Source organism: Triturus cristatus, chromosome 3_2, assembly GCF_964204655.1.
Source record: "Triturus cristatus chromosome 3_2, aTriCri1.1, whole genome shotgun sequence".
NCBI classification, from domain to species: domain Eukaryota; kingdom Metazoa; phylum Chordata; class Amphibia; order Caudata; family Salamandridae; genus Triturus; species Triturus cristatus.
Window position 1 is genome coordinate 585,515,895 of NC_140584.1, and position 19,101 is coordinate 585,534,995.

Here is a 19,101-nt window from a genome sequence, read left to right on the forward strand (position 1 = left end):
TCTGTGCCAGTTTGACCCTATGAGCCACCACTGGGCTCCTACCGTGTCCAACACCAGTACCCAGAAAATCAACACCGATGCCAGCTCAATCAACTGAAGGCATTTGCTATTGTGCTCGCCGACTCAGTCTGCACTACATCGACCTAGGCTGCAATCTATGTCCATCTAGCCGCATCCCTTGCCTCGCCATCTGAGCCTCTCAGAATTGCAGTTCCTTGATACAGGGCTTGTACGCTGCATTCCCTATTTGGGACAGACTCTGACATGGAGTATGATACGGAAGATGAGTAAAGGTAACCCTACCATGAAGAAAATGTATATGAGGACCTCCAGGGTACTAGTCGCCTCAACACCCCTCCTGTGGTTGGTCTACTCTCACTTCCATGTCCTGCCTCTGAGGAAAGTGCCTCCTTCGCAATGGTTATGTGGAGGGCAGCCGAGTTTCTCAAGCTCCCCATTGTGGAGGGAAATTAAATTAACATGCTAACTAAAGTTCTCCAACCAGGGCAGACCAATACTGAGCCCTTGTTGTCCATCTATAAGTCCCTCACCGACACCCTTTTCAGGGTCCTTTGTCTGGTCCAATCGCCAAAATGCACAGCACTATCGTCCCTGCCCCAGAAGGTCCTGCTTTTCTGACCCTGCACCCTTTCCCCGAGAGCTTGGTGGTGCAAACTTTCACCAGCAGGACAAACCAGAATGCCTTCATGACTACACCTCCGGATCAGGAGTCCAAGAGGGTAGAGCTCTTTAGGAAGAGTGTATTTTCTACTACAAGTTTGACTTTCCGGTAGGTTAATGCTAGCTGCTGTTTAGGTCACTATTCCCATGCTCTCTGGGACTCTATAGCTCAGGTTCTCCCAGGAGTCTCAGTAGACATTTGTCCTGTACTGACCCAAGCCATTCAAGATGGCCGTAGCTGCAAAATGTACTATCCATTGTGGCCTGGATACCATGGAATCCATTGGTAGAGCCACTGGCACTATCGTTGCTATTCATCGCAACGCCTACAGGTTTCTCCATCGATGTCCAGTCATTCCTTCCGAACATGCCCTTTGACGGGTCTCGCCTGTTGGGGGACAAAGTGGACTCTGCTCTGGAGTGTTTCAAAGAAAGAAGGCCCGAAGCACACTCATTGAGCTTGCCTACCCGCCACGCCAACTGCACCAGCGTTTTCGACCTTTCCGTGCCTCTGGCAGGGGCAGCCCATTCAGTCAACCACTTCACCTTGGCAAGATTCCCAGTCCTACTGCGGCCAAGGCTGTGGCACCCACCTGCCAAACCTCTCCCCCATGCCATTAGAGGAGCACAGCCACTCCTTTGGAGGCAAGATCCAATGATTCTTTTTTGGCTAGTAGGCCATAACATCAGACAGGTAGGTCTTCTAAATTGTACAGAAGGGAATGCCCTACCCTTCCTAGCTGCTCTGTCGCACCTTTCACCATCCCTGGAATGACTGACGGAGGATTATCTGCTCGGTTTACGGCAGGAGGTGCAAGCCCTTTTGGCCAAAGGGCTATTAAGAGGGTGCCTGCATCAGAAGTGGGTTGTGGTTAATACTTCTGCTACTTCGTGGTAACAAAGAAGGCGGATGCCTTTATCCCATATAAGACCTGCGACGTCTCAACGCCTTCCTTCAGAAGGATTGATTCAAGATGTTCACTCTGCTCCAAGTCCTATCTGCCCTGGAGACTGGATGGTAGTGTTGGACCTGCAGAATGTATATTTTCACATCCCATCATGCAGTCCCACAGACTGTATGTGATTCATGCTGAGACAGGATAATTGTTCAGTTTGCAGTGTTCCCCTTTGGTCTCACCAGCGTCCCTCAGGTGTTCATGAAAGTAATGGCAGTGGTGGAACACATCTTCAGAGGGCCTAGTCTTCCCCTACCGGGATGACTGGCTACTGAAGGTGAGCTTGCCCCAGGCAGGCATCACCCACCTGCAGACATCCCTAGGTTTCACTATCAATTTGCTGAAGTCACACATGACTTGTCAGACGCTCCCTCTCATAGGAGCCAGTCCAGTTTTGTGCCTTACCCCCAGAAAAGACAGACCAGGAAATTCAGGCTATGATCCCGATCTTTCAGCCTCTGTCCTGGATTCCAGTGAGGTCGACTGCTGGGACTGATGGCCTCCTGCATCCTGCTGGTCAGGCATGCCAGGTAGCATATGCGGCTCTCCAGTGGGATCTGAAGCCTCAGTGGGCCCAAAATCAAGGGGATCTCTGATCATGCCAATATCTTGAGGAGAAAGAAAAACACCTGCAGTGGCGATTGCCCGACCGCGATTGGGTCAGTGCCAGAACCCTCTCGCTACCTCACACAGAGCTGACAGTGGTGACTAAAGCATTGCTTCTGGGGTGGGGCAACCAACTCATCTGGGAGCGGTGGTGATCAGAGGCCTATGTTCTCTGGTGGAGGCCTGGCTCCACACAAACCTACCGGAGCACAGAGCCAGACATTGTATTTGAAAGCTTTCCTGCCCTCCCTCGAGGGAAGGGTGCTGCAGTTGCTTACAGGCACACCGCCACCATGTATTAGTGCAACAAACAGGGCGGGGAGGGATTGTGGACCCTGTGTCAGGAGGCTGAATATCTCTGGAAATGGCTGAACCATCAAAAAAAACTTCCCAGTGGTGAACCACCTGGAAAGCCATTGTGGATAAATTCAGCCGTCATGGTCTAGCAGATTAAGAGTGGCAGTTACACTAGGTGGCGCAAGGTCTCATCCACGCATTGCAAGAACCTTGGCTCAATCTCTTCGCCATCCCTGAGAATATGCGATGTCACAGTTCTAGGTATTGGAATTTCCAGGGTCTCTTTCTCTCTCTGAGCTGCGTTCTGCCTACCTAGTAGGATTCTGTACTGCTGTATGCCTTCCTGCTTATACGTCTCCTGCCCCAAGTTTTTAAGATCAGAAATGACCAGGCCCAAGTCATCCTGGTGGCCCCAGATTGGCCACGGAGAGTATGAAATCCAGAGATCCTGGGCTCAGCATCTGTTCTCCGATCTGGCTGCCTGTCTGGGAGGATCTGCTGTTGAAGCAACAGGGCAGGGTCTTACACCCAAGCCTCCGCAATCTCTGCCTTCATACTTGGAGACTGAGCAGAATCAGCTGAACACCTTTGACCTTCCTCCTCCAGTGAGTGATGTCATCTTGGTAGCCAAGCACCTCTCGACAATAACTGTATACTCATTCGTTGGGACATATTTGTGGTCTGATGCGGCACAGGACATATAGTGCCGTCCGCTCTCCATGCCAAGTTAGCTAATGACTTTTTTGTTCTCTCCTTACTCTGTCAAAGCTTTGCTATGAGCACAATTAAAGACTATTTTTCTGCCTTTCTGCGATTGCCGGGACAGGCCTCTTTATTTAAATCGTCTGTTGTGATGCAGTTTTTGAAAAAACTCCAACAGTTGTTTCCTCCTCCCCTTGTGATGCCGTAGTGAGATGTTATCCTGGTCCTCACATATTTGATGTGTACTCCCTTTGAACCTCTGCACAACTGTCCTTTGCGGCTTCTCTCTCTCAAGATAGTGTTCTTCATTGCCATTACCTTAGCTTGGCAGGTGAGTGAGTTCCAAGTTCTTTGTGTCAACACATTGTATATCACTTTTTTCCAGATAAACTGGTTCAGCAGCTCTGAAATCCTTTCTTACCAAAGTTTGGCTGGAGTTTCTGTTGTGGACATTTGCCAGGCAGCTACATGAGTGTCCCTTCACACGTTCACAAAGCACTACTGTCTTGACAGCCAGGTTCTCTGAGAGAGGAATTTCACCTGCTCAGCGCTCATGGTCTTTTTGATTTGAGCCAACTCACAACCCACCTGTGTATAGGTATTGCTTTGGTAGCTATTTAAAAGGTGAGGGATCTGCGACTGGAAGTCTCTATCAGAAGTACAAGTTACTTATCTTTGGTAACACACTTTCTGGTAGAGACTCTATTTAACTGCAGATTCCTCACTGACCCTCCCATCCTCTCTGTTCTGTTAAGTGGACTCTTCCCACTAAAGCCTAGGAATCCACCCACTGGTCAATGTCACTTTGCTGTTTGGCTTCTGCGTCTGAGGGCGTGGACCGTCTCAAAAGGAGTCGATGTCAGCGTGCAGGGGTGGCACCTATATTGGCCCGCACATCATTTCTGGAGCGGAACGGCATCAGTGTGCGGAGACGCGTGGCTCAACCTACTGGCATGCAGAGCTACTGCTCAGTACATTCTGGATACTGTTTGCTATCTGGGGAAATATTCAAACGGTGAAGAATCTGCAGTTAAAGCATTACCGAAGGTCAGTACTGATTCATCTGGAATCTTGTGAACACGGATCATGTAACCCCTATAAAGTCCCTTCCGGTGTTTATGCAATAGGGCCATTGTTGAAGTCTGGCAGGAAGGAATTGAAAGTGAAAGCAAAGCTCCACTCCTAATGCTGCTCATCCAGTGAAAAAGAGGGTCTAAGATAATGAAGTAGGATGTGCACATTGAGGATCTTTAGTCTGTGGAGACCAACTATGGTCATATGAGCTGTGCCGCGCCCATCTGAAGCTGAGGTATAAAGGACGTTTGGTAAAAAGGGAGAAATGTAGAGTCCTTTTACCATCTTAAAAAAGGTGTTTTCTGCACCAGATCTAAAATCATTGACATCCTTGTGTAAAAACAAAGGGTGAGTTTTTACTACTACTACTTTATCCTGCCTAGAAAGTGTGTACTGCTTTTTAGCTGATAAAGCATCCAATGTTTTCCTCTTTATGTAGAAGTAATAGTAACAGAAAAGCTGTTTTTTAACTAATTTATTCACTGCAAGCGTCACAGACTTAGTTGACACCTATCACAGTCTCTCCTCTCCTATGAAAACTAATGTCATTTTTTACTCTAGACGCACCTTTAAATGGAAAAGCACTTTCCTTCACCACCTTACAATCTCTAAATCAATCAAAATCTCCTATGGACTCAAATTATCGACTACCCTATCCTCTGCCTTCCCTGGTGACATCGACATTTCCATTTTCAAATCTGGTAACATTCTTATTCAAGCCACCGAATACCACCCCAACATCTTTGACAACCATTTCAGCTCCCTGTCTTACAAACTATCCCAGCCAGCTCTTAACCCCACCTCCTCCCAACTACCCGACACCCACCTATCATCACCCTTCTCCCTGGACCTGACCCCCCCTCCACTACACATTCCAACTACCCCCACCGTCATTGATGTGACCCCTTTGCCACACTGGATCCCCCCCCCCACACCCCACATGTTGTGGGCCCTCTCCCCTACTCTCCCCCACCCTGCCACTGCCCTCTTCCCTGTCTCTCCCCCTACCCCTCCCCTTCTCCCGTGCACCCTCCAGAGTCCCCTCCAGTCCTCCCTCCTTTGTCCAACTTTTCTCCTCCTCCTTCTCCCTTCATCGATATTAGCAGTCCCCCCTCCTACCCACCCCCACCCCTGAATTACCCACTAAATCTCCCCTTACTTACCTCCCCGTGGAACCCCCCTTGACCCGTCCTCTAGTTCTCACACCCCACTTTTTACTCTTGATAACGACCTCCCCCCTCAAACCCCTTCTCTCCTCCCTTTCTCTTCCTCCAACCCCACCTCGGCTTTACTGCCCCTGGAATATCCTACTGTATGCTCCCTTACGCCTAACTCTCCATCACCCACTAACATCCTCCCTACTCAACCCGAAGTGTCTGATCCTGGTATCCCTCACTCTCTTCTGTCCTCTCTCATACCTTTCCCTGAATCCAATACCTTACCGCCCCTCCGTACTCAAAATACTCTGTTCAATAGCATCCTCCCCACTCTATCCGATGCGGTTCTTCCCTGCTACCCTCACTCCCTCTCATCCCCTCCCCTCACATCTACTAACTCCAGTAATGAACCGCCCTTCCCTACTCTAAATCCCTTGTTCTTCACCCAGAACACTGTCCCTACTCCCGCTTCCTGCTTCACTCCCCCTCTGCTCATTCGATTACCTTCCTCTATCAACACTGACTCCCCCCTCCTTCTCCACTGACTCCCCCCTTTATCTTATTGCGCAAACACTTACCAACATAGATAGGCTTTCCTGTTTTCAGTTTCTATTTTTGGTACATTCTGGTGGGGTTTTTTCAGTGTTTTCAAGTGATTTCAATACCTTAAAAAACAGTGGTTATCAGTGATTACACATTTTCGCGCCATTAAAAACTACAGAAACAGTGTGTTTCTGGTGTTCATGGAATATTTTGCTTTTATTATTGCTTACTTTCTGCATGTATAGCACATGGTATATAGCCAGTGTAAGTATAGTGTATATGAGGTCCAAATAGATTTTTGCAAATTAAACTTATTGTAGTACACCATACAACACTTCTTCAGTGAGTCTTTGCCCATGTGCGCTCGCTCTTTCCTTCCCATGTAAACTTTTGTGAAAAGGCCCTCTCAACATCGGCACTTGAGATGAGCAATGCCAAAACAGCCAGTACACAATTTGTTAACTCTGGCCACTGACAAAGCTTTCCATGGCAATACTGGTTCACTTGAAGATTGCGATTCTCAGGGTAGGTTCTGCAACATTTTTGCTGATCTGGGCGCCTATGCCCTCAGAGTTACTGAAGCGGTGAAAAATGAAGCAGCACTTTTGAAACTATGGAGGAAATTCCCCTTTACGGAAGGGATCTAGAACAGAGTACCACAGTGAGGTTTCATTGACTTCAAATGCCATTTGCTGTGAAGGGACATTTCTATGCATCATTGCAAGCCATTTCTCATACATTGTATAATAAAAGTTCGTGAATTGCTCTTTACCATTGCTTTGCTTACCAAGTGGCAAGCACTCTAACATGGAACATGTTGCAGTGCCAAAGTCACTAAAGGTGTCACCTACCCTACTCTCAAGGAGATGTTATACATCCACACCAATTATGCTGAAAACATGGCAGACAAGGGTGTTTTCAGACTCTATTATGTTCACTGTAGCAGTTATGTTTTCCTGTATAAATCTAAGAATGCAGTAGAGTGTACTTTTTTCACATCACTATCAATATGTGACCATAGATCCTTACATTTCTTGCCTTTGGCATCATCACTCTGCAACAATTCTGTAAACAGTTGCCACGTGGTTAATATAGCATTCATAGCCCCTTGGACTTGGAACCATCAGCTAAGGGACACAGTTGGGATGACTCTTTCTTTGATGCCACACAAAGCACAAAATGATAAATATTTGCGTTTTAGTTCCTGTGCATAAGAAAACAGTGCAACAGAATGGACTAAAGTCAATTGCATTCCTCATTAACTCTGAAGATTGTAAAGATGCGTTCAGCATACCATCTAACGAGTGGCAAGGATCTCTTACAGGCAAGCCCTTCAGCTCAGATATCAATTTTGACAGGTCATCACACAACTTTTTCATAAACATAGCTGAATCACTGCAAATACAAACAATTTCACTCCAATATTTGTTGAACTTGGAAAGAACCATTTTTGCAGAGCATTCCAAGTGACACTGCATTCCATGCTTTCCAAAAGTCTGGTGCCATGTTTAACCACAATCCCAGATGCTTTGTGATAGCGCTCTTTTCACATATACTTGTCACTATACCTTGCATTGAATGTTTAAAGCTTGTGGTGTTGCAAATTCGCCTACTATCAATACTGACTCACTAGAAACTGGGGGCTGATGTATCGAGGGGTTTTACCCATTCTCTGTGGGTAAATGTGATGACACATATTAGAAAAGATTCTTATGAAACCAGCCATTTTACCTATCAGTGAAAGAATCAAATGCAGCTAAAATATCAAATATGATTTTGATATTTCCGGATTCTCTACAGTTTATAAAATATTTAAACAATACCTAAAACATGCTTCCAAACCCTGCATCTTTAGACCAAAGACCACAAAACTGGAAAAAAAACAAAAGGAAGAAGAAACAATATTTTAGTGGCATCCCTAAACAACAAAACTCAAGCAGAACAGTGTTAGCCCAGACTTTCTTACTGCTTCTTGCATAACAAAGTTACATTGTATTGGCCCCTTCAGGAAGAAAAAAATGACTATCACTCTGTTTTTCCTTTCTTTGAATAACATTTAGTTTGTGGTTGTGCAGGGGTTTTTTCAGTGTTTATATGTTTTCACTGGTGAGGGCTATTTCTCTTTCAGTGGGGTTTTATCAGTTTTTGTAGGTTTAAACCTAAAACCGGACAGCCTAAACATAGACTATAAACTCACTGCCATGACAGCCGAACTTTTACATATCAGAGAGGATTACCACGACCCTTACTCTAGGACTTACCCTAATCTTTCTGAGTCATTTCGCCCTAACTCTCATAACCTTTCCAGGCACATACAATGGCGCACTATCCCCCCTAGGCAATCTAACTCACAGACCATCCTGTGCAGCTATCTACCTCTCCACTTCTGACCTTACTAACCTAGTCAACTCCTACCTTCCTAAGCCTTTAATAACAGATCTCCCTCTCCCCTACTCCAACATCCCAGTGATTATGGGCATTAACAGAACACCCTCCTCTCCCATCTCTCCTCGACCTCCAGCTCAACTTACCTTCATCCACTCTTGTAAAACTGCCAGTGTCCCAGTGATTGCGGGCATTAACCGAATCCCTTCCTCTCCCATCTCTCCTCACCCCCCAACCAAACTTACCTCCATCCACTCTTGCAAACCTATAAATGAAAACCCCAAACCCCTCTCTTGCATGCTTATTAATTGTCGATCGGCAGTCCGACATGCGACTGAAATTTCTGAAACCATCCTAACTGAGGCTATTAACATCTTCCTGACAGAAACCTGGCTCAATGAACACTCAATGGCTATCCTCGACTTACTTATCCCCCCCCGGTTACACCATCATTAAGAAAGACAGACCTGACAGAATAGGGGGGTGGGGGGGTGTGAGACTGAGGACGGGGCCCACCACGGCAAGGCATGGAAGGAGTTAATCCACTTCGGTCCTTCCCCTCTGCAGGATGACGAATCACCCTGTCAGGACCAGAGCCTATGGGAGGACACAGCAACGAGAGCAGGGGCGGAGTCTCCTGTAGAAGAGGCAAACCCGGAAGACGCCGAGGTGTGCGTGTTCAGGAGACGGGAGGACGAACGAACAGAGCGAAGCACCCAGGAGGAGCGAGGACGAGAAGCAGACGAGAGACCGGAGGAGCGAGGACGAGAAGCAGACGAGAGACCGGAGGAGCGAGGACGAGAAGCAGACGAGAGACCGGAGGAGCGAGGACGAGAAGCGGACGAGTCGCATCCCCACGGGACGGAGAACGAAGCCAGCGAAGGGGAGCAGTGGACCGAGGACTGGTGGACACCCCCGGACGACGCTGTAACGCCGCCGTAGCTCAGGAGAGTTGCGGCCCCCACGGTACGTGGATCAGGGCAGGGATCGGAACATAGAGAGAGGGAAGGGGTGGGTTTCTGTGCAGTAGCAGAGAAGGGGAGGGAACGGGGAGGGAAAAGTCACAATTGTTTTCTTTTTCTCCCATCACAACCCTATCACCCCTCACAGTTATCTGGTATCCTTTTTACGTTCGCTACCAGCGTACGCCTGCCGAGCTCCCAACGAAAGCGAGAGGGCTCTCTTAGGGGGGGGCTTAACATCACTAGACCCTGTCCATCCTTCCGACCCTCACAACGCCCCGGGTATCACCAAGAACTCACCCTTTTTCCGTTAAGAGAGCACTAAAACCGGTGGTGGCACCAATAAAAGGAGGTGACTCAATATAGAGCATTACAGGACAAGTGCAGTGACCGTGTTTTCTTCTCTTTGTTTTTGGATCCTGCAGCCGGGGGCTGTACCATCACGTGCCAAGAAGATCACAGACCAAGTTTCCATCGGATATTCCTGACACCTACCCGGAGCCTGAAACAGTGTTACCGCCTACCATCACCTGTGCTGTCTCAAAGTTTACCTTACGTGACTGGGTGAAATAAATGACGCCATCATTAAACCCTCTTTAAGGCCTCCTCGCTTTGTTTTCCGCCCATCCCTCTCACAGGGGGGCATGCTTTAATCTACAAAAATGAACTTCAAATCACCACTCTAAAATACTCTGACCATTCTACCTTTGAATACCTCCGCGTTGAACTCATCAGTTGGGGCTCTCCTCTGATAAGACTACACAACATCTATCACCCTCCTGGTGAACCTCTTCTATTTGCTGATGAATTTTCTGACCTTTCTCACTCCTCCCTTTCTCTCTCGAAAAATCTTTTCCTAGGAGACTTCAACATCCACTGGAATAATCTTGAGGATCCCACTGTCATGTGCCTCTCCAACCTTCTGGAGATTAACGACCTGAAGCAACTCTGCCACAAACCAACCCACATCAAAGGGGCCACACTTGATGCTATCATTTCCAGCACTGGTTTGACCTCCCTTTCCAACATCATTCCCACAGACCGGTCAGAACATCACCTCATCCTGTTTCAGATTGCTTACATCGCCCCTCTATCACCTACCAGTAATACCAAACACTTGAAGTGGACCAGAAATATCAAACAAATTCCTAACCCTCTTCCCCCCCCTCCCCCCCCCCCCCGGTGTACTTGAATCTAAACTCCAAGCACAACTTCATCCCCCCCTCTCCCAAAATGTTAATTAACCCACAGAGCATTTTAATAAGACCTTTAGCAACATCCTGGACTAGACTGCCCCTCTTAAACTTAAGTACCAAAGAAAAATCCAGTCCAAATCTTGGTTTAATCCGGAACTTAATCTTGAAAGACGACAACTTAGACTGGCAGAAAGATTATGGAGACAACACCACTCTTCCTCTCACCTTGCCCTCCTCAGATCGGCCAGATCTATCTGCAAGAAACACATTTTAACAGAAAAGGCAACCTTTTTCTTAGCTCAACTTGAGAGTAGAGTACCAAAAATTGGCCCAGAGAACTGTTCAACATTGTTAGAAAACAAACCTCTTCTGCCCCGCCTGAGTTGTTGGTCTCAACCGAGAGATGCAAGGTGATTGCTAACTTCCTCTCTGACAAAATCACCAAAATCAATCAATCCTTCCATCTTCCTCTGGTCACAACCAAGCACCCAACGCTTCCAATGACACACACCCCCTTACTAACTCCCCCCACCGCTAATCCTCCCACTTACCCACCCACCACAAATTCCCCAGATGACCACCCTCCCAACTTACTTCTGTAAAAAACAATGCCTCCTGGCATAATTTCCGTCCTATGAGTGAGCTCAAAGTGTTTAATATCATTTCTAAACTTAAGTCAACCTCGCAAACCAAAGATCCAAACCCTTCTAACCTTGTTCACCAACTTAATCACATCATTGCCCCTTCTTAAACTAATATCATCAACTCCTCCCTCACCCTGGTTGCATCCCGGACTCCCTTCAAATAGGTCAAACCCCTATTCTGAAAAACCAACTGCCGACCCAAATGATCTCAACAACCTCCGCCCTATCTCCAACCTCCCACTTCTCTCTAAAGTTCGCGAAAAATTTGTATTGCTCCAATTGGACAGGTAATTTCAATTTACTTGACTCCCTTCAATCCGGCTTCAGAAAAGGTTATAGTACTGAAACCGCTATGCTAAACATCGTGGATGACATTCTGATAATGATGAGTCCTGCCTTCTTATACTCCTTGACCTCTCTACAGCCTTTGATACTGTTAACCATTCTGCCTTATTAAACTCACTTAAAGCTCGCTTCGGTCTTAATGGTCTGGTCCTCAAATGGTTCTCCTTCTCCCTTCAACACAGAACACAACAAATCACAATCAGAGACTGCCTCTCCAATCCTACACCCGTCTCCCTGGGAGTCCCCCAGAGCTCTATTTTCTCCCCCTCCCTCTTTAACCTCTTCATGGAACCACTTACCCTCATTTTGAAACAAGCTGGAATCAATTATCACCTCTATGCCGACGATAGACAACTCTACTACAAGATTTGATCCCACTCATACATACTTCATCTCAACAACACCCTGAGTAAGATCCAAGACTGGTTCTTCTCTAACCATCTCAAACTGAACCCGAAAAAAACAGAAATCATTCTCTTCTCCCCAAAATATAACCGACTCCCTATCCAAAGCTGGATCTCTGACCTCAATGCCCTTAATTGCTCGCTCTCCTTAGCCAACTCGGCCAAATGACTTGGTTTCACCCTAGACAATAACCTTACCCTTAATGACCGTATACAAAAATTATGCTAAAGGAGCTCTTTTCACTCACCAACACCTCAAGAAAATTAAACCCTTCATTCCTTTAGATGACTTCAAATGGGTTGTCCAATCTCTTGTTCTCTCCACAATTGACTAAGGCAACTCTATCCTCACCGGAACCCCCAAAGTACACCTAGCTCCCCTTAGAACCGTGCTCCACTTGGTGGCCAGACTCATCACAGACTGCAAATGATTTGATCACATCTCACCGACCCTCAAAGCCCTCAACTGGCTACCCATTGAAGGCAGATGCCTCTACAAGACTGCGTGTATCACACACAAAGATCTTCACCAACAAACCCTGCTTTACCTTGCTAAATAACGCAACAAAGCAGGGTGCTCCCCACTGACGAGAAGCACCAACACTCTCCTCCTCCTCATCCCCCCCTTTGTTTTCTAAGAAATCTACCCAATCTCGCTCCTCATCCGGGAACTCTCCAACATCTGGAACTCACTCTCCGAGGACCTGCGCTGTAACCCCTCCTACTTCAGCTTTAAAAAAGACCTTAAACTCCACCTCATCAACAAATACTTTGGACCATAACCTCTCCTCTGACCCTACTCTCTATCTCCCCCTGTATAAATGATCCTTTATGCTTTATCCCTACTCTCTCCTTCCCCCCCACTTTACTTAGCCACCATCTTTTCTGCTAACTGTTGCCCACTCTACCCCCTCCCCATTTCCCCATCCTTCCCCTCCCTTCACTACCCTTATTCTTTTCTCCTTCGCTAGCCCTACTATTCCACACTCAATAATTTATTTTATTTTGCCGTTCATATCATGTTAATCCTCCAGATGGTTGTCCCCCACCACAATCTATTGCTGAGCACTTCCTGTGTGCTTTCATTACCTTTATAAAATTGCCCCTCCTTCCTCCCTCCTCCCTTGTTAATTACACTGTCCGTCCCTTTTTATTCCCAAACCATTGGTGGTGTGATAATTGACTGTTTTTGTTTTACCCCATGCCCTCCTCTCAGGTATATTGCTTGTGCCCGTCCCTTTTATATCTAAATTGAGTTGTTGTTTTTGACTGTTTTTGCTTTACCCTGAACAATGGTTTATATTTATTGCACTGTTTCTGCTCCTGTAAAGCGCTCTGTACCCACAGGTCTAGCCAGCGCTATATAAAACCTTTCAAATAAACAAATAAAGAAGATTGTGCCTCAAGACTTTAAAAAGGACAATATGGTCCAATGTTTGATGGGACTTTCTGTAAGAGGCAACGGATGAATACCTTTGGTTTCTCTCGATTGCTTAATTTTGCAAAGAAAAGTCTGAATTGTTATATTCCTAGAGGCTCCTATAGCTAGATACCTCTTTTCATGACACAATCTTAATGCCTTAGGTTGATGATAAAGAAACAGAAAAAACGCAGTTAGTGTTGCAACTGATCTCCACTTCCAGCGCCTAGTAACAAAATCTCATGCATTTACTCTGATGCAGTGTTCTTGTCCATTTTTTTCCTTGCTTCTTGAATTTAACGCATGAAAACGTTCAAGTGACCATAAGCTAAATATTCAGGCACCAATCACTCAATAAATCATGTGATATAATTGATAAAATACTGTCCAGTCTCCAGCAAACGATGTCCCTTGAGGAAAGTAGACAAAGGTGCCACAGCATGATTTGAATTAGGCCTAAAAACCAAACATGATTAGTCTAATATGATGGGGTAAGAAGGGGACTTTTCAGCAATTAAAAAACAGTCTTGAAGAAGTCTAGTAGGAAGCAATACACAACTTTGTGGTCCAGGAGAGGAGCGTCTTCAACAGGCGGAACTCTTGTCCTGTCCATGATGCATAATAGGTGAACTTGGTGTTCTCCTTGGTCTCAAATCTATCAACAATACCACACACCTGTAAATTTGTCAACTGGGTTTGACGACTATGTCAGAAACGCAATGTTATCTTTCCACTCGGTCTGCACTTCGGTTAAATCTTCTGTCAGATGAGTCACTGATAACCAAATATAGGTGAGCGACTCATTCCCAATAGTGTAAGAATAATCTAACAAATGTTTGTAGTTGGTGCCTTCTTGCTTCATGATATAAAATTGCTGTGATACTTGGTATAAGTTAGTGTTTTACGGCATTCACAACTGTGTGGAAAGCTTTCAACAGAAAGAACATTAGCTTCGCTCCAGACACCTTACATAGTGTTAAAAACCAAACATATGGTCTACTTAGTTTTGATCCAAGAGGTGCTCCCATCAGTAATCCCATGAATCTGATCTTTAGTACTCCCCAGGATTCAGAGTTATGAATGGTATTGCAGCTATGGAGTGCTTCTCATTGGCTTCACTTCAACACTTTCACATCATGGCTGAGTAAGCATCGGGTTTCGGATCCTAGGAAGATGCCTCATGAAACCGAATCTAACCTGTATAGTCTTGCCACAGGCACCACAAAAATACACAGTGGCCCAAAAAACGTTTCAACCTCCAAGCAATGTTTTACTGTTTGCTGAAGAAAAGTAACTTGCTGAAAAATAGGAGCGCCTTACTTTGCACTCTACTGAGTTGTAGGTGGTCAGGGACACTGTACACACTGCTCTTATATGCCAGTTTTAAAAATATGAATATTGAAATGAATGGCTTGCTTCTGTGGGTGGGCTCTCTGTGCTGTAATGAACCTTTAGGTTTGGTGACTCTTGGTGCAGAATTAAAACCAAATGATACCACCTTGTACTGCTACGCATAGCCTCCAACCACAAGTGTTTTAGATGCCGATGAGACTTTGAAATATACAAGTAAACTTCATGCAGGTCTGTGACGCTTTTGAGTGCTCCCTGCTCCCTCTTTCTTGAATGAACGCATATGACTGAAGCAGAAACATGTAAGGATCATATGAAGTCCTTGTTTGCCTCTCCAAAGAAAACAAAACTGAAATAAAAACTGTTCTGTTGTACTTGGTTGTTGACAAATCTTTTGATTAATATAGTTGCAGTGTGATCCTCGCCCAAAGTGAGACCTATCTTTTTGCCACTAGGCATCTGACTTTTGTGGGGAGAAGCAAAGAACCAATTTGAGTGGAACCTTGTTTTTTTCTCCAATTGTCTAAAGGTCGACATTTCATGCCTCCTTCTGTTGTAGCTTTAACAATTTTGAGTTTCTGTATGTATGAGAACAGGTAAAGGTTGGTCTTGTTGATATCAAGATTTCCAATATACTGATGGAATGTCATTTCTGGTCGAAGGTCTTCACTCTGTTTTTAGCTTCTTGAATCAGATACGACTTTTCAGTCAGGTCTGTTGCCAAAGAGAAGTTCATGGAGGCATCCTCCTGATCACTGTCTCTGGTCTTATCTTAGTGCTTAAATCCAGATATAAGCCATCTGATAAAATTCCTCTGCACAAATTACCCTCAGCTTCAGACGCAAGTAACTTTCTGATGTTTCATTCATAGTCCTATTTTGAAAGCGTTTTAGACTATGATAGTTTAGAAAAGTGGTCCGGGACCCCTACCCAAGGGGTCCGTGACTGTTTAAATAGTAGCAGATTAATAAAGTGTACATGTGTAAAAATAGAAAAGCATGAGGTAAATTTGAAGCATTGAAATTTGAAGGAATTTAAAATCTAGGCTAAAAATTAAGTTGGTATTCTTAGTTTGATCCATGTGTGTAGCGAAGGTACAGCAAATATGATCTAGTATGGATGTTGGGTAGCCCAATTGAAGCACTAGTGTGTGTTGACAAAAAGAGAGGGTGTATTCGAAACAAAATGCATAAAGTGATGTGTTAGAGTCTAGCATGTCATTTTGTCTTTTAAAAATAAAACCAAATTTTTGAATGCTGGGCATTTTGCCAAAGTTGGGGGGTTAAGTATAGCATAGACTGCAAGTGCTGTGTGTCTGTGTCCAACCCATAGCACACGTATTTGTAGTTTGGGGGCCTATATCATGAATCCAGTGCGTGAGACTCATGTTTAGGCATGCGCTCAAAAACTATTGGAAAATGGCAACACTTTTCTGTTTATCTTTCACCAGAAGAAGCGCAAGCGGGCTCGGAGTGGTGACCATGACATTGAAGAACCTAGACGTTTCAAGAAGGGGGAAGTTATTCAAGAGGAAGAGATTGTACTATTTGATATTATCTTCGCTCAAGCCCTACCATGGTTATGGTCATCAGTGTTCTCTGAGCAGGGATCTTCTAAGGGGTTGAGACATCTGGTTGCTTCACTCTCAGATAATCACTAGCCTGGATTTGCCCTGCTCTGGTCTCTAATACAATTTCCATTCCGCCTGCCACTTGAGACTCTAAAGGCAGTGGTTCATAATCTAGTTACAGCAAGACAGAACTATGCAAATGTTCTCTGTCTGAGACTTTCAGGCCTTTTGATCAAACGTGCTGTGGATTGTTCAGAACGCAGCTATGCTCTTGGTCCTAAAGATTACCCACCGTACATCTATGTCACATTATCTTAATACACTCTATTGGTTGCTGGTCTGAAAAATAATTCTTTTTAAAGCCCTAGTACTGGCACACAAAACTTTTGTATTGCTCTTGTACCAGGTGCTTGTCTGACCGGCTCAAACATTATTCTCCTTCTAGGATGCTCCATTCATCAAAAGCTCTTCTAGTTGTACCAAGGTATAGGTGCTCAAGGAGTGGAGAATGTTCCTTTTCTTTGTCGGCTGCACCAATTGGAACAAGTTGCCAGTGACTTTCCAAAGTACAAGACTGCTTTTCCGTAAGCTTTTAAAAACCTGCCTGTTCTCCACATCCTAACTGGCAGTAGTAGTGGTTTCCTCTGGTCCTTGCCACGCCGGGACGCTCATAGGAGCAGCTGGGTGCTTTACAAATCCAGATCATTCAGTCATTTATTTGAGAAGTTTCAGGTAAATGACCCCCACCTTCTACCTATAGGGCTTTATTTGATAGGTTCAAGGCCTTCCATGCTACATTTGTTCAAGGATGTGACAACTTTATCCCCAAACCACAGGATGATGCTGTTCATGCTTTGAGCAGTTGCACATCATAGTCTGAGGTGTCAGGTCCTTCAGCAGCTCGCCATACCCAGGTGCCACTGGAGACCTCAGTGCCAACACTCTTATGTTGGCCTTGTATGTTGCCAGAGGCTTTGGAAAAAGTCTCACTATAAAAATCAAGGCTTGATAGTAAAAGAGTTGGCCAGTCTGCCCTCAAATATCTCTGCTCCTTCCTGTTGGCCATTTCCCAATCAACGTCACCACCATTGTTACACTGTTTGCCTAAAGAGGTAAACTGTGGGTTTCCACAAGTTCCTCCTTCAGCCTCACACTTTTTAATTGCCACAAATCCCCTCTGGCGGATCTTGTGAGAACTTACAGATTTAATTCCATGTCAAATGCCGATGACATGCAAATAGTCATATGAATCTCTGTCAAAATCGTTCTGACTGAAAATCATTTCAACATCTGTATGTCTTAAGTTCATTGATTGGATGCAACAAAACTGTCTCAAGTTGAATGGAGAAAATAACAGACATCCACATATTCGGAAACAGTGCTTCATTCGGTCATCTTCCTAGTGGCTGGCCAATCCCTGTCCCTCCTCTTTGCCATTTCTGGGAATCGTCTTCAGTCAGTGAGTTCTCCTTCCTATTCCAGGTCAGTTAGGGAGCAGCGGTATGTTTCTCCTTGCTTAGAATGCAAAAGACACAGAATTGATGGACGGAATGCAGAACAAATCAAAACATTCAACCCCAGTCAAGAGATCTGGGTTAAATCCATCATTCTTTTGCTCACCATGCCGTTCCAGTTTGAACCCAGCCATATGCAAATCAGTCTTGACCCTGTGCCTCATGGGAACAGTCCAGCCTGAACTGCCAAGCCAGGTCCTCCCTGGACTGGAAACAAGCATCCTAGGACCGGTTTTGGGGTTTCACCCCTCTTCAGCCAGGATAGCTTGATTCTAGTGGCATGGAGAGCACGGGACCCATGTCTGGGCATACCCTTCCCACTCGGGGTGACAAATGCAAAAACAACAGTTGATGGACAGAATGCAGAACAATGTCATACATTCACCCCAGTACAGAGATCTGGGCCTAAATCCATTGTTTTCTTTGCTCACCATGCCGTTCCAGTTTGAACCCAGCCATATGCAAATCAGTCTTGACCCTGTGCCTCATGGGAACAGTCCAGCCTGAACTGCCAAGCCAGGTCCTCCCTGGTCCGGAAACAAGTATCCTAGGACCAATTTCGGGGTTTCCGTGCTCACTACACCACTGGAGTCAAGCTATCCTGGCTGAAGAGGGGTGAAACCCCGAAACCGGTCCTAGGATGCTTGATTCCGGTCCAGGGAAGACATGTCTTGGCAGTTCGGGCTGGACTGTTCCCATGAGGCACAGGGTCAAGACTGATTTGCATATGGCCATGTCTGAACTGGGGTGGCGTGGTGAGCAAAATAACGATGGATTAAACCCAGATCTGTGAGTGGGGGTGAATGTTTTGCCAATGTGCAACATTCCGTCCATCATCTTGTGTGTTTAGCATAACTAAATACTTCTAAGGTCCCAAAAGCGAGACCTATTGGCTATGCCAATGCTTGTTCTGCATGTCGCAAAAGGAGCTATTTGTTTTATGTTGTGATACTGATTTACCTGTGTTCTTGGTATGTTCTGTTTGCTTAGCCATTCAAAATGTTTTATAAGTGAGATCAATTCAAACACACACAAAGTAATGAGAGGAATGCTTGCAAAAATTCTAACCAATGGCAATCGCTCTGGGTAGTAATGTGTGTTTGCTCAAATGCCACCTCAGTTTGGACCTAGCCATATGCAGATCAGTCTTAACCCTGCTCCAATAGGAACAGTTCAGCCTGAACTGCCAGGCCAGGTTCTCCCTGAAGTGGAACACGAGAACCCAATAACAGCCCGGCAGGTCGGACTGGTTTGCTCCTATTGGAGCAGGGTCAAGACTTATTTCTGTATGGCTA